At 35.3% G+C, this 14,865-nt stretch overlaps 1 protein-coding gene and 1 pseudogene across 2 annotated transcripts in view; both read left to right on the top strand.

Moving 5' to 3' along the window:
* ZCCHC7 (zinc finger CCHC-type containing 7) overlaps positions 1-14,865 on the top strand; it is a 253,674-nt gene that overhangs the window by 120,853 nt on the left and 117,956 nt on the right. The gene's annotated exons all lie outside the window — the stretch shown is intronic.
* On the top strand, positions 13,520-13,661 carry LOC136396252 (U1 spliceosomal RNA; annotated as a pseudogene).

Below are 14,865 nucleotides of genomic sequence, written 5' to 3'. Positions count from 1 at the left end.
TCCACATGCCAGACTGATACTCTACCACCTAGCCAACCGACCAGGGCAAAAGTTATACTTTAAAATTACTGTTATGTTGCTTTTTATTTAAGTTCCATCTCCTTAACAATACTGTAAACTTCTCAGAGTTAGGAACTCTATGCCTTATATTTATTTTATATTTTCACACAAAGATCAATTAAATATTATTTGGGAATATGGTACTTAGTAAAATAATTCATAATTCTAGCATCTAGTTATCATGGCTGAAACAAAGATAAATAAGACATAGTTCCTGCCTTCAAGGAATTTTTTAACTTTATAGACGAGATAGGATAGGCACACCAGTTTAATATAAAATAGTTATTAAGGTATGAACAATCCATTTCTCCTGAGAAAATCAGGGTAGGCTTCATTGGTATTTGACCTGCATCAGATTATGGGGATATTTTAATTTGATCATCACTGGACTCTAGCATTCTAGGAGAGACATTTTTTTTTTAATTTTTTTTTCTTTTTATTTATTCATTTTAGAGAGGAGAGAGAAAGAGACAGAGAGAGACAGAGAGGAGAGAGAGACAGGGGGGAGGAGCTGGAAGCATCAACTCCCATATGTGCCTTGACCAGGCAAGCCCAGGGTTTCGAACCGGCGACCTCAGCATTTCCAGGTCAATGCTTTATCCACTGCGCCACCACAGGTCAGGCCCTCTGTTACTAGGAGAGACATTTAAAGGTAAATAATAGTGATAATCACCCCTATGTGTATAATTCTTGGTGGTTAGGGAAGGTTTTTCACATTTTTCATTTGTGTTTAATAACCCTATGAGTCTAGAGAGATTATATTTATTATTAACATGTAAAACTCTTACCTATTTAACTTTCAGAATTCATTTTGTTTTCTCATTGCCTTGGTGATCAGAAAACAGCATTATCATTCTTGACTTCTTCTGCCATGGTCTATTGTCCTTGGAATTAGCACTCTAGAAGAAAGGGGTCATTTCTTGTTCTAGCATCTGCCCTGAGAAGTCATAACTGATCCTGTCCAGATTTGTCTGTGACCTTATAATACTATTGTGACATTACTTTGTCAAATAAAGGGGGGTAGGGAATGAAGTAGGAACTTTTGCCTCTTAGTTTGAAGCATTCTGGAACTTTCATATGTATCTCATATGTTTATAAGGTATTTCTGGACAACATACCTGCTAAGATAATGTAAAACATTTAGATTGTGCTATACCTTGCTAAATAATTTTTCTCTCCTTTTGCAGAAGTATATTTTAATTATTTGGCTCCTTTTTTCTTTGTGTTCATGTAATCTTTGAGGAGTTGGGAAGATCAAAGAAGAAACATTAGTTTAGTGAAATAATTTTTATGTTACCAGAAAACTGCTTACTGATAATAAACTTTCCTTCATCCACCTGATAGCTACCTGTTTTTAAAATGGCCTTTATTCAAGGCAGAATTTGGGTTTAATTTTGCCCAAATCAAATTCCATTCTTTTATTATTATTCAGAAGTCTGTGTTTCACCTGATTGATCATTCCAGCTATTTCACTCAGTGCTTCAAATCGTCAAAATCCCATTTGCCCCACTGCAGGGTTGGCATAAGAATGAATGTGATGGCAGCAATTAACATGATTGCAAGGAAGACTTGGAAAGGAAATAGCTGCTTCATTAATATCTAGCTTTTTTTCCCCCCCCCCACAGTTATATCATTAATAAAAAGTGGTAGTTGGGAAGACAAAAGCAGGAAAAGCTGCTTTTCATAATACTTATGAGACTATTTTCATTTATCCCTTACAAGGTTGAAAAGTAAGCAAATTCTATGGTTATTTTTCATTGTTTCTACCATGTGACAGGATTCTTTATAGTTGGGGTTAATTTTGCTTTTAAACTTTAGGAACAACAACAAATTGGAAAAGTCGTTCTGCATAGATTAAAAGAAATTTATTACTAATTAGAAAAAGACAAAGGACTTAAGGGTTCATCCTCACATACACACAGATTTCCTAGTTAATAGATCATTGTGTTATTGTGTGAGCTACAGGATTTATTTCACTTGAATTTAAAAATTAAAATTAATTTTTAACAGTAATTTTAAAATTAGTTCATTTTTCCAGGGTTTCTTTTTTCTTAAAGAACATTATCTGAGTATTTACAAAAAGCAAAGCAGCCATTCTTAGCGTCCCCAGTGTTTATTATTTTTTGTAATTATGACTATTTATATAGACTCTTCTTTTTGTTGTAATTAGATTCTTATTGTAATGCCTTTGCTCTTTGCCCTGTGATGTTGGCTTTGTTGGTTTGTTCCATCTACCTTGTAGACCTTGATGACCCTCATGTTCAAGTCCTTTGGCTTTTTTTTTTTTTTTTTGGTATTTTTCTGAAGCTGGAAACGGGAAGAGACAGTCAGACAGACTCCCACATGCACCCGACCGGGATCCACCCGGCATGCCCACCAGGGGGCGACGCTCTGCCCACCAGGGGGCAATGCACTGCCCCTCTAGGGCGTCGCTCTGTTGCGACCAGAGCCACTCTAGCGCCTGGGGCAGAGGCCAAGGAGCCATCCCCAGCGCCCGGGCCATCTTTGCTCCAATGGAGCCTTGGCTGCGGGAGGGGAAGAGAGAGACAGAGAGGAAGGAGGGGGTGGGGGGTGCAGAAGCAAATGGGCGCTTCTCCTATGTGCCCTGTCTGGGAATCGAACCCGGGTCCCCTGCACGCCAGGCCGACGCTGTACCGCTGAGCCAACCGGCCAGGGCCGTCCTTTGGCTTTTTACTAGGTTCAACCAAAAGAATGCACTTGGTTGCTAGCAAAAGAGCTGAACAAAGGCAAGGGAGGGTTTTAAGCATGGGACACATAGAAAACAGCAAATATATTTCAGCTTGATCTATGAAAACCAGCTTCTGTAAGACTAGGTCACCGCACAGTTATTATTTATTATTGGCCATGCCTTAGCCTCTGTACACTGTTGAAGAAGTTATATTTCATCACAGAAAGGTTTGACAGAATTGGCCTGTTTGAACCCTCTAAAGTTGGGGGAAATTGGTTTTCTACATCATATAACCATAATGAGGGCAGCCTGCCTTTTAACTGCATTTTGCTTCATTTGTACATTTAGTTCAGGGTGAGATTTATTCATTAAGCTTTTAAGCAAAACTTTTTATTTTCACTGCTTTTTCTTTTAATATCAGTGTTGAAGAAAAATGTATGAGAAGCATTAAGATATGATCAGTAGACATTAAAATAAAGAGGAAAACGTTTGATAATTTCCTTGGGTATCAAAGTAGAAAGAGGTGTGTACACTATATTTAAGTATGTTACTGGCTTTATGAAATGGTAGTAGTGAGTTTTTCAGTTCTATTTTTAAGATTGCAGGATCTAGAAGGTTTAAGCTAATAACTGCTTAAAAATATAAATTGTTCAGATATTTATATAGCAAAATGACATATTGAAAGCCAAAATTATTAAAATAATCATCAGCATTATCCCTAGATTTTAATTTTTATATTATTTGAAGACAATAAGTTGCTATTGAGATTTTAAAAATCATTAATATGTCTTCAGTATACACATGAGTCTGTGAATATTAGTTGTACATGACTCATTATGTAAAGAGAACAAATATAGAAAAATGTTTAAAAACTCTTCTTACCTACCTTTTTTCATGATTGGGGTTTGTTATTTCAAGGGTAGTTTAGGTCCTGTTTGCTTTCCCATAATAAATTAATTCAAATTGTTACAAATTTAATCTAGTTTCCAAGAATATTAAATTTCTATATTTAAAGGTTTATGTGTCATTTAAAAATTATTAAGGAATTGTTTTATACAGGTTACATTTGGACAATTACCCAAAGTCTAACTATGCTAACCTGATTTTTATGTTAGTTATATTAGAAGATAAATAAAATTGCATTTATACCTACTAAGAATGGTTTACTGTAAAATTCTTATAAAGTGTTATATAGAGATCAGACAATATTAAGTATTGATATTTAAAAGGTTAGTGAATAAGAAATATTTTAAATTATTTTTTTTTTAATTTATTCATTTTAGAGAGGAGAGAGAAAGGGAGAGAGAGAGACAGAGAGAGAGAGAGAGAGAGAGAGAGAGGAGAGAGAGACAGAGAGAGAAGGCGGGGAGGAGCTGGAAGCATCAACTCCCATATGTGCCTTGACCAGGCAAGCCCAGGGTTTCGAACCGGCAACCTCAGCATTTCCAGGTCAACGGTTTATTCACTGCGCCACCACAGGTCAGGCCTTAAATTATTTTTTATGTCACTTAAGAATAAGCCAAAGGATAATTTTGTTTTACATTTACTAAATAAATTCATTTAAAACAGACTTTACACAGGGGCAAAAACCTACATTCTGAAATCATCACTCCTAAAATAAAGGACAAGAAGCTATAGGAGTAGCAGCAAAGGTAGGGATTGGGGAGGGCAGACAACATAACTTCTTCTATTTAGATGGAATTAAAGAAAATTTGTTCTTCTTGCTAACAGGCTATCATTTTTTTGTTTATTATTTTTAAGAAAAAGCAATCTAACTGGAATTAAACACACAATATAAAAGGAAATAGCCGAGATATACATTTGTCAGTAATTTAGATACATTTCCAGGTTTTTAATATTGATACTATTATAGAAATAGTGAAGTTGTAAAGTGTTGGATAAAATTTCACATTTTAAAAACAACTAGTTTATTTACTAGATAAATTTCTGAAATTTATCTAAGCTTCTTAACACACTGGATTCTCATTTACTTTGTTAAAGAATTTATACACATAATAATTATATATATATGACAATTAGGTGTCTGAATTAAAGGTGTTTTTGTTTTTTATTTCAAGGCTTATTTAGGAATTTTGCTTCTAAATGTACAAAACATTTAGCTATTTCGATATGTCCCAATGATAGCTAAAATTTTTACGGTATAACTGGATGTTTGGTGTGGTATTGGCCTGGCTAATGAGCATATAACAAAATGCTATAAATGGAAAGCTATTTCTGACTTAAAACTCTTGATTCTTCTACATTAGTGCTAGTAAAATTGATGTATTCTTAGTTCCAAGTAGTGGTATTTTATAATGCCAAAGCAAAAGCATGGCTGGAAATGAGAAGTGCTGTCTCTTAGAAGTTCTCTCATATTTCAGCTGAAACATACTCAGCAAAAAAAGATATGTAAATTAAAAGAAAATCTCCAATTTCCTATTCTGAGTAAAGCTTTGATTTTTGCTGATTCAGGAAGTAAGGTTGACATTGGAGCTTCTCATTTCATCTGGAATAATCACTTTTTCCTTTTGAAAAGTCTTTCCTTTTTGCAGCAATATCTTCTAAAACAGTCCATTTTGCATGGATGAACCTGTTTTTCTCTAGATAACACAGAAAATACAACTATCATAAACGGTAACCTGCTTTCTATAGTATTGCTTTCCTGGGTGCCCAGTGAGATACTAAAGTGCCAGGCTGTTCATTCTGGAGATTTCACTGATTTTCTTAGCTACATCCCTACTCCTACCCCCCCCAAATAACAACCCCAACAGAAGAATTTTATAACTTCCAAATTGACTACTGCAATAAAATGTTTAACCCTAGGGTTAGATAAATAAGATGCTGACTACTTAATGAAGGTGGTTAATATCAATAGAGTCTTCCATAAGCCACTGACTGATCAGCTTAGAATCATTCAGAATATATAATTCCAGTTTTTGAAACACTGAACTGTTTTTTTTTTCCTGTTAAAATAGATGTTGGATGATTATTGTATTGATTCTGATATTTTTCCATTAGTGTTTTTTCTCCCATGTATTAAGATATGCTTAAAATCTGAATAAGTAATAATAAACTTGCTTTTATTATAGGGTAATTGTGTAGGGTGTATACCTGCATTCCAAGTATCTGGCAGCCAAAATAAGGAAAGCATAAACTGCTTATTTGTTTAAATATTAGACAAAATGATTAGCATTTAAAAAATATGTTCTAGTATAATGTGCAAACAGTCCATTAAAATTTCCAGACAAAGGTCAAATTTTGTATTGGTTGGATTATTGCCAAAGGATGCTAAAAACAAATTGACTTTTTCTTTATCATCTGTGGTAAATGGGAATATACATGTGATGTTTTACTTTTTACTAGAGAGTTATAAATAGATTCATTGTGTTCGGTATATAATTTCTATACTATATGTATGGGGGGCATTTCCTTGCTTCCCACAGTACTTTACAGTGCTCTCAAAGGAGCAAATGTATGCTTTTCTATCGTGGACACAATATATATGTTTCTCTTGCTATTTGGACTGTTAATGCTCTGTGATACAAAGTACTTACATAAAATTTTGTATTTTATATAGACATTGCTTTTAAACCTCTTCCTGATAGCACATTCTCTTGTATTAATGCAATAAAGCCAAAATGACAGGATGACATAGTAAGGCTCTTATTAAAAACATGTTCTAATTGTTGCAGAGATATTAATGGAAATCTACAGCTTGCAGCCTCGAGTTATTTTAAATTGTGTATTTTATATTTACAGTTTACATTTACATATTAATTTTATCTATTAAGAATTGCTTTCAAATTAAAAGATTTACATATGCTTAAACAAAAGCATGAAATTAGATTTGAACTCCGGAAAACAATTCATTGTATCAGCACACTAAATGGTTTTACATTAAGGAAAGCCAGGCTCAGTGACAAGTTTGGTTCTTCACACTTGAAAATACCATGAAGGAAAAGTATTCATGGTAATCATATATGTATATTTATTATATAAAAAGCATATTTCTTTTATTTAGAAAGCTAACATGCTCAAATTACTACAATCAACATTTAAGCTTTTCAGCCAAACCATAGGGAAGAATTATGGTGGGAAATTTAGAATTATTTCTGAGTGAAGTTCATTACATACAAATAATACAGCTTTTAAAGGAATTGATGAGTAATCCACTTGAAATTTATATATATATATATATATTTTTCATCTTGATGTCATAGATATACCTTATAAAATTTAAGCATAGTATGAAAACATTATAAAATTTTAGTAAGACCTTCCTTAGGAAATTAATACCTTTGTGTAACATTGGCAAATCATCTGACCAGTTTCACCCTATGAAATTATTTCAGCATTGTGTATTGCTGGCTATAAGTGCTTTGGAAACTCTTTAATCCAGCTAATTCTTTTTTGGGAAAGTATTATTTGCTTTTTTAAAAGAGCTTATTTTAGAGGGGACATCAACATTGCTTACTCCTTTGCTCAGTTTTTTAAATGTAACATTCTGTAATTTATTGGTACATAAATTCTAAGTGCCATAGAAAGAAAGCACTATGTTTAGTGTTCAAGAACCATGCTTTCAGGGTTAAAACTGAGTTTATGTAAAAACATACTACATACTTTTAAAGCCATGGAACAACTACTCACACTGTACTGTGGACTGTGCTAGAGGAGTTAGCGTGCTTTCTTTGCAAACACGGTTGATTAGAAAATAACAACAACAACAAAAAATTGTCCATACCGGCTACTGAAATGCTTTTCAATCTTTACTGTACAATTGTATCAGCAAAGTGTTGATCAAAGTTAAATGGAAACATTAACAAATCTAGCCAGGCTTCCTGTGTTTTCATTAGTTCACAAAGAGAATCGTACAATAGACTGGCTTTTCTTGTAGTATGAACATTTGCCATAAAATTGTCTGATGTAAGGACATGACTATTGAGTTTGTCTTGTGTCTCCAAGCTCTGTCCTGCACATCTTGACTTTCATTGTATTCATTTTGTAATCCATTAACCAATAAGGATTACCTTAAATTAAGCATTTTGAGGTATGCCTATTGTCTCCCAGTGGTGCTTTGTGGTACCATATGGTTGCCGCTCAGCTTGACATACAATTGTAGTCTTTTTGCCTCTTATACTAGCCATTTTACAAAGATAGCCTGAACTACTTTGTCATACAGGTCAAGTACTTGTGGAGTGAACTGTAAGGAAGCAAATTTACATTGTGCTGGTATGTCTTCGTAAAAAAAGACAACTACTCCAGCCTATAGTTTTTCAACAGATACATTTCTTTTTTAGAACACCCATTTTATTTTAAAGAGTCACTTTTAAATAATAGTTCGATTTAGAAATGGGTATTTAATAAAAAGATTACTAAAAAGCTCAGCCATGTGAGTTATTTAAAAGGTAATTCTTAGTGTATTTATCAATAAATACAAATTTGACTTATAATAAACTTTTTGAAAAGTGAAGGAGACATTGAATCTTCACATGTTTATAGGTAATGAATGATAATAAATTATTTTTGCCAAGATATTTTCCTTTGTAAAGCCTAACTAATCTTACCGTTTTCACTTTTCTTAAAAAAAATATAGGGGGTAGCAAAAGTTGTGCTCTGCTTGTTAGCTGTGACTGCCATGAGGGTTCTGCCATGATTGATCAGTGAGGGCCATTATATTTTCTTTATATATAGTCACTGTGGAATAGAATCCACAGTAGGATTTTTCTGCTATCCTTTTAGTGACTAGTGAAGAATGGGGGTAAAACATTTGTTCCATTGAATAATTTATAATAGCTAATTTCCTTGTAAGAACTCACCAAAACATGATAGATATGATATATCTTGCTTAGGAAAAACATCTGTAAAGTGAATCAAATCCTATTTGGATACATTAAATAGGTATATCAAATCCTGGGTATATCAAACACTGTTTTCTCGATTATTTTACAGGATAAAATTGAGGAGGCATTATTCCAGAAAAGAAATAAAATTTTTTATGACAAAAAAATCAAATTTCAGATCATTGTAGAAAAAAGAATTACTTCCAAGACATAAAAATACTAAGCCAGATTATGAATGCAATGTAGGAAACTTTGTTTTATATTTGGTACAGCAATTTAAATATAAATATAAGCAGCACAATTAAATAATTCTGGTTTTCAGATTCTCATTCTCTCCTTGAAATGCTCTAAGGATGCATAGCTCTTCTTTCATGTTCAATATTCTACATTCTAATATTTTGGAGAAATAGTTATTTTTAGAAATTAGCCGGTTGAAATAAGCAAAAGAGGATTTGACATGTAAATAGCTGAAACTATAATTTAAAATATAGTAGTAAAGTATTAAATAAGCAGGAAATTTCTTGAAAGTCCTAACAGTAAACCAAATTCAATTGAACAAATAAGTGATTGTTAAGCATCTGCCAATGCAGTGGGCACTGTTAAGCTGCTCATGTCTTAGCAGGGAGTTAAACACGTAAATGGGTGTTCACAATACAAAGAAATAAATGCCTTGATAGGTAAATACAGGACATCCTAGGGGCACACAGGAAGAATTTCTGATTCAGTTTGGGAGATGAAATAAGACTTCCTGGAAGAAAACTGAAGCAAGGTCTGAAGACTAAATAAAAAGTAAGCTAAACAGAGGTGGGCATGGAGTAGGGAGAGAGCAGATTTACAGACTAGCAAGTGGATAGTCCAAATTCTATTGGTTTGTCAAAGATTTATGTATAACTAGGTGTGGCTGGAACATAGGTTGTTAAGATGATGGAAAATAGTGTAGTGATAGACTGGTCTAGAGTGGTAAATTAGGGCCAAATTATGAAGGGCCTTATAAATATGGTCTAGAAGGGATTTTTTAATAAGATGATGACATAGTCCAATTTGCCACGAAAAAGGTCAGTTTGGCAGAAGAGTGGAGAATAACAGAGGGTTGGGCAGGTGAAAGTAAGATCAGATACAAAGAGATTGGTTGCTGCCCTGGCTGGTTTGCTCAGTGGATAGACATCCTGTACGGACATCCTGGGTTCGATCCCTGGTCAGGGCACACATGAGAAGTGTGATCTTCGGCTTCTCTTCCTCTCCCTAGCCCCCTTCTTTTCTCTTCCCCTCTCACAGCCAGTGGCTTGATTGTTGGAGTGTTGGCCTGAGGAGCTGAGGATAACTCAGTTGATTTCTAGCATCATCAGCCCCAGATGGGGTTGCTAGGAGGATCCCAGTTGGAGCACATGAGGAATCTATCTCACTATTCCCCGCCACACACACACACTTTAAAAAAAAAGAGAGAGATTAGTTGCTTTTGAGAATAGGTGAGAGGTAAATGATACCATTCTTCTAGATAGCAAATATTAGAGGAGGGTTACATTGAGAAAAGGAAAAATAAAAGTACAGGGGTAGAAATTGTGCTTCATTTAGAATCAGGAGATGTAGAATGTTACTTTGGCTCTATTTCTGATGAGCTATAATGATAATGTAAGGCAAATCATTTACTCTCTCAGCACCTAGTTTCTTCATCTTTGGCATCAACATACATTGTTTTCTTGCCCAATTTATTACATTTCTGTGGCCATGTAGAAGACAGATGTGAATGTATGATAAAATATTTACCGAGCTATACAAGTATAGAATATTATTTAATATAATGAAGAGTACATTTATTAAGTACATTGCCATGGTATTACAAAACTAGTGTAGCAAACTGTGGACCAGTGTGGAACATCATGTAGAGAAGGAAAATAGTTTGTAATAGTGACTCTTTTGCTGTAATGGTATTTTTTATAACAAAAAATTTAATTCTTTTAGTGATTTAAGAATAAGGAAGGAAAGAGACCTACCTATTCTCTGCTAGGCACTGTATTTTATGTATATTTTATGTATTTGTATATGCTTATGTATGATATGTTCTTTAGTTCGCTTAATTCTCTCCACCTCATTTTACAACCTTCTGATGATAGGTAGGTATTTTTAATGTCATTTCCCGAATAAGAAAATAGTGATGTCTGGTAACTTTCTCAAAGTCCTGTTGCTCACTATTGAGTGTCAAACTGAAACTTAGAAAAGGGACAAGTGTAAAGAGAAATGGGGGGAAAAAAACAACAAAACACACCCATTTCCATGAAGGAGAGATGACATTTCTGCATTTAAGTGTACTTAGTAATTAAAACATTTCTTATTTATTCAATTTGTTGGAAACATGAATGTCTCTTATGTACCTGACTCTTGTTCTAGGTGCTGTAGTATCTATATCAATATGTTGTTTTATTGCTGAAAATTATTTTCATGGTAGCAGTTAAGGGCATTAAAACTTAAAAGCCATTGACTCAGTTTTGAAAAAAGAAGGTTGGAAACAACACCTTTTATGTTTTCTTCATTACTTCACTTGACAATAAGATAAGTCACAGGCCTGAGGAATTTATGAAAAAACAAAAACTTGTTTCTCAAATATTTTCTGTAGGTATGAATCTATTAAAAATTCGTCTGTAGTGTTCTGATGTACGTAAGCTAACATAAATGATGGTAGAATATATTTGTACAGTTTTAAATCTTGAAATTTAAGTACTTTCACTTTTTAAATATAATTCTCACAGTTCTTAGAGGAGGTAGTTAGAATAGGTGTTAACCTAAATTTATATTTGAGGAAATAGGTTCCACAAGGTGAAGTTTTAGATCTAGAGCTTTTCCTATCATACCTAATTTAAAATTAAAATAACACTACTGCAGCTTTTCATTTTCCTACCTGGAGTGTTTGAATAGAGATTTCTGTATTGTTTGGAAAGTTAAACCAAATGTCTTTTTATACTCTTTTAGACTTTGCAACTGCAGTTAATCCAGACTTCCTACCCAGTAACAGTGTATCTGGTTGGCAGAACCTTTTTAAAGGCTTAGAAGCCATATGGAGAGAATTTTCAATGAAAGAAAGGAAACAGCCCTGTATTTGGATACCTGCTGTGTAATAGTTATGCACTGTCAGGTGCGTTCATGTAACTCCACCAACACAGCATGATGGAATCAACAGGCTTGTTGTAATTCAACTAAAAGCTTTGATGTTATGTATTGCCATGTATTGAATACTTTTCAAATTTTACTGCTTTGACTCTTGTTCACATTTCTTTACCTGGAATGCTTTGTCTCATTTCAATCTGCCAAAATTCAATCAACATTTAATACCTGCTCAACTGACCTTGGCCAGGTTTTAGAGCATCATTCCAGTACGCCAAGGTTATGGGTACATGCAGGAATCAACCAATGAAAGCATGTAGAAGTTGAACGGCAAATAGATGCTTTTCTCTCTTTTTCTCCCCTCTCTGTTTTTTCCTCTCTCAAATCAATTTTAAAAAACCACTATTGCAAGGTGATCATATAGTTAAAAATAAAGCTCAACTGACACTTCCTTTATAAAGCTTTCTCTACTTCAACTGGTATTGATCTAAATTTTTATAGAAGTTTGTATTATTCTTAATGCAGATGACACTTGTAACTTCATTATTTTAGTTATTTGTATGTATATCTTACCTTTTTGGTTGCTTTGTTATATAACATAGTGTATCCAGAACTTTGTATATTATCTTTTTCCTTAGGTCTCTTGGTCAGTTCCTTCCACTAAAGTCTCTACCCCCGATTTTTTATAAATCTACCTTTTTGGCGGGGGGAGGCGGGGGGAGTAAAGAGATTGTTTTATCAACACAATTTCTGCTTCTCATGGGCTTTGGTTAATGTGAGTTGTCCCAGACACGGCCTCTTTTCTTTTCTTTTTTCTTCCTTTTTTTTTTTTTTTTTTGTCAGCTTTATTGGAATTATGGCAAGGTTCTTACTGTTTGATTTTAACCAAACTATTTTCTGAACTTTGGATCAGAAGTAGTGGAGCCATTTTACCTTCAGTGTTTACCTGGATTAATTTTGTGAGTGTTTCAGATATAATACAATAATTGGAGATTAAAAAAGAAATTTACGTTAAAGATTTTTTTTTTTTTTTTTCCATTTTTTTCTGAAGCTGGAAACAGGGAGAGACAGTCAGACAGACTCCCGCATGCGCCCGACCAGGATCCACCCGGCACGCCCACCATGGGGCGACGCTCTGCCCACCAGGGGGCGATGCTCTGCCCATCCTGGGCGTCGCCATGTTGCGACCAGAGCCACTCTAGCGCCTGGGGCAGAGGCCACAGAGCCATCCCCAGCGCCCGGGCCATGTTTGCTCCAATGGAGCCTTGGCTGCGGGAGGGGAAGAGAGAGACAGAGAGGAAAGCGCGGCGGAGGGGTGGAGAAGCAAATGGGCGCTTCTCCTGTGTGCCCTGGCCGGGAATCGAACCCGGGTCCTCCGCACGCTAGGCCGACGCTCTACCGCTGAGCCAACCGGCCAGGGCCACGTTAAAGATTTTTAAGAAAAAAATTTGTACATAGTCTGTTACATGTACTATTGTTTTGTTTCTACATTTATCATAGCCAGGTTAATCTTTTAAAACATTGCCTATGTACATTTTTCCCTATTCTAAAAACCTCTGTGACTCACTATTGCCTAAAGAATTAATTTTAGCTCTGATATGTTTAACTCCTCAATACTTCCTTGTACTCTAGTTAGACTACTCACTAGTTTGCTTTCCACCAATCTAGTTTGTTCTCCCCATTCCTTCTCTAATTACCTGAGTTCTATTATTTCAAGTTCTATTACATACCACCTCTGCCACTTCTTTTTTCTGTTCACTGAGCTCATATAACTTTGATTATGTTATAATATGTGCTTTTCTTTGTTGTTTCTGACGTTATGTTTCTGAAACCTATCCCTCTATAGTATAGTGCTTTTCCCAGGGTGAGGCTTATCCATTGCACTCCAGGTATGCTGACCCCGCGATTTCTCCAAATGTGGGAAACTCAATTGCGTAATTTGTGGTTGTGGGGGACTATGTTTGCGTACTCCTCTGTGGGGGGAAATAAAAGAACCAATAGTAATAACGAGGGAGAGAAGGATTGTGGATTTGTTTACTTTTACCTGTGTGAACTCCTGTAACTTGACCTAGATATTGAACTGCCTGAGTAGCTTGGTTGTCTTCTACTCATTCTCAGAAAACTACCTTGACATACTTGATAGGGTGACTTCTTGGACCGGAAAGTAATCTGTGGACCTTTCAGCCAAGTTGGTACTATGATCTCATTGATTGTAGTGGTGGGTATGTTGGGTATCTTGGTAACAGAAATTACTGGGGACATCAGAGAACCTTAGAAAGAGAAAGTGGTCTCCTCCTTTTCAGTATTGTATGTGAATCCTGCTCTGGAGCACATTGCTGATGTACCTATGACCTTACCCTCTACCAAGTACACAATTTACCTCGTTCTCTATAGGAACCAATTCCCAGGCCCAGTAAACCAGAAAGTCTGGCAATAAGGAATTGTTCCCAGCAGAGTAGGAATGTTTTTGTCTTTAGGTTTTCCAAAATATTCAGCACTTTTATTATCAGTTTACATGCCACATTTTTACATATGATTAATCAAACATTGTTTTCTGGAGCTCTCTTGGACTGGTATATAGTTAAGAATGTGTAGAATATGGGCTTGTTGGGTTTGTCAGATCCAAAGCCTTCGGAAGGAAAATAATAGTTACACCTACCTTCTCCTTCACTCCTGGAGACAACATAGTGTTAGGGAACTATCATGGGCTTTGGAGACAAGCAGACAGATTCAAATTCCTATTCTTCTAACAGTGCAGCCTTGTTGAGATTACTTATTCTCATAGTTAGCTAGGTTCTTCATTTTAAAATTGTTTCCTCATGAGGTTATTGTGAAGGTTAAATAAATTAAGTCCTGTGAAAGAATCTGGCATGGTGCTTTTTTTTTTTTTTTTTAATTTTTATTTATTCATTTTTAGAGAGGAGAGAGAGACAGAGAGGGAGAGAGAGGAGAGAGAGCCAGAGAGAAGGGGGGAGGAGCTGGAAGCATCAACTCCCATATGTGCCTTGACCAGGCTATCCCAGGGTTTCGAACCGGCGACTTCAGCATTGCCAAGTCGACGCTTTATCCACTGTGCCACCACAGGTCAGGCCAAGCTGGTGAATTTTTGCTCTAACCAGATGAGCCCATACTCATGCTGGCGACTTCGGGGTCTTGAACCTGGGTCTTCCGCATCCCAGT

The sequence above is a fragment of the Saccopteryx leptura genome, chromosome 2 (genome assembly GCF_036850995.1).
Source record: "Saccopteryx leptura isolate mSacLep1 chromosome 2, mSacLep1_pri_phased_curated, whole genome shotgun sequence".
Lineage (NCBI taxonomy): Eukaryota > Metazoa > Chordata > Mammalia > Chiroptera > Emballonuridae > Saccopteryx > Saccopteryx leptura.
The sequence above is the reverse complement of the archived record's forward strand: the minus strand, read 5'-3'. Positions and strand labels throughout refer to the sequence as shown.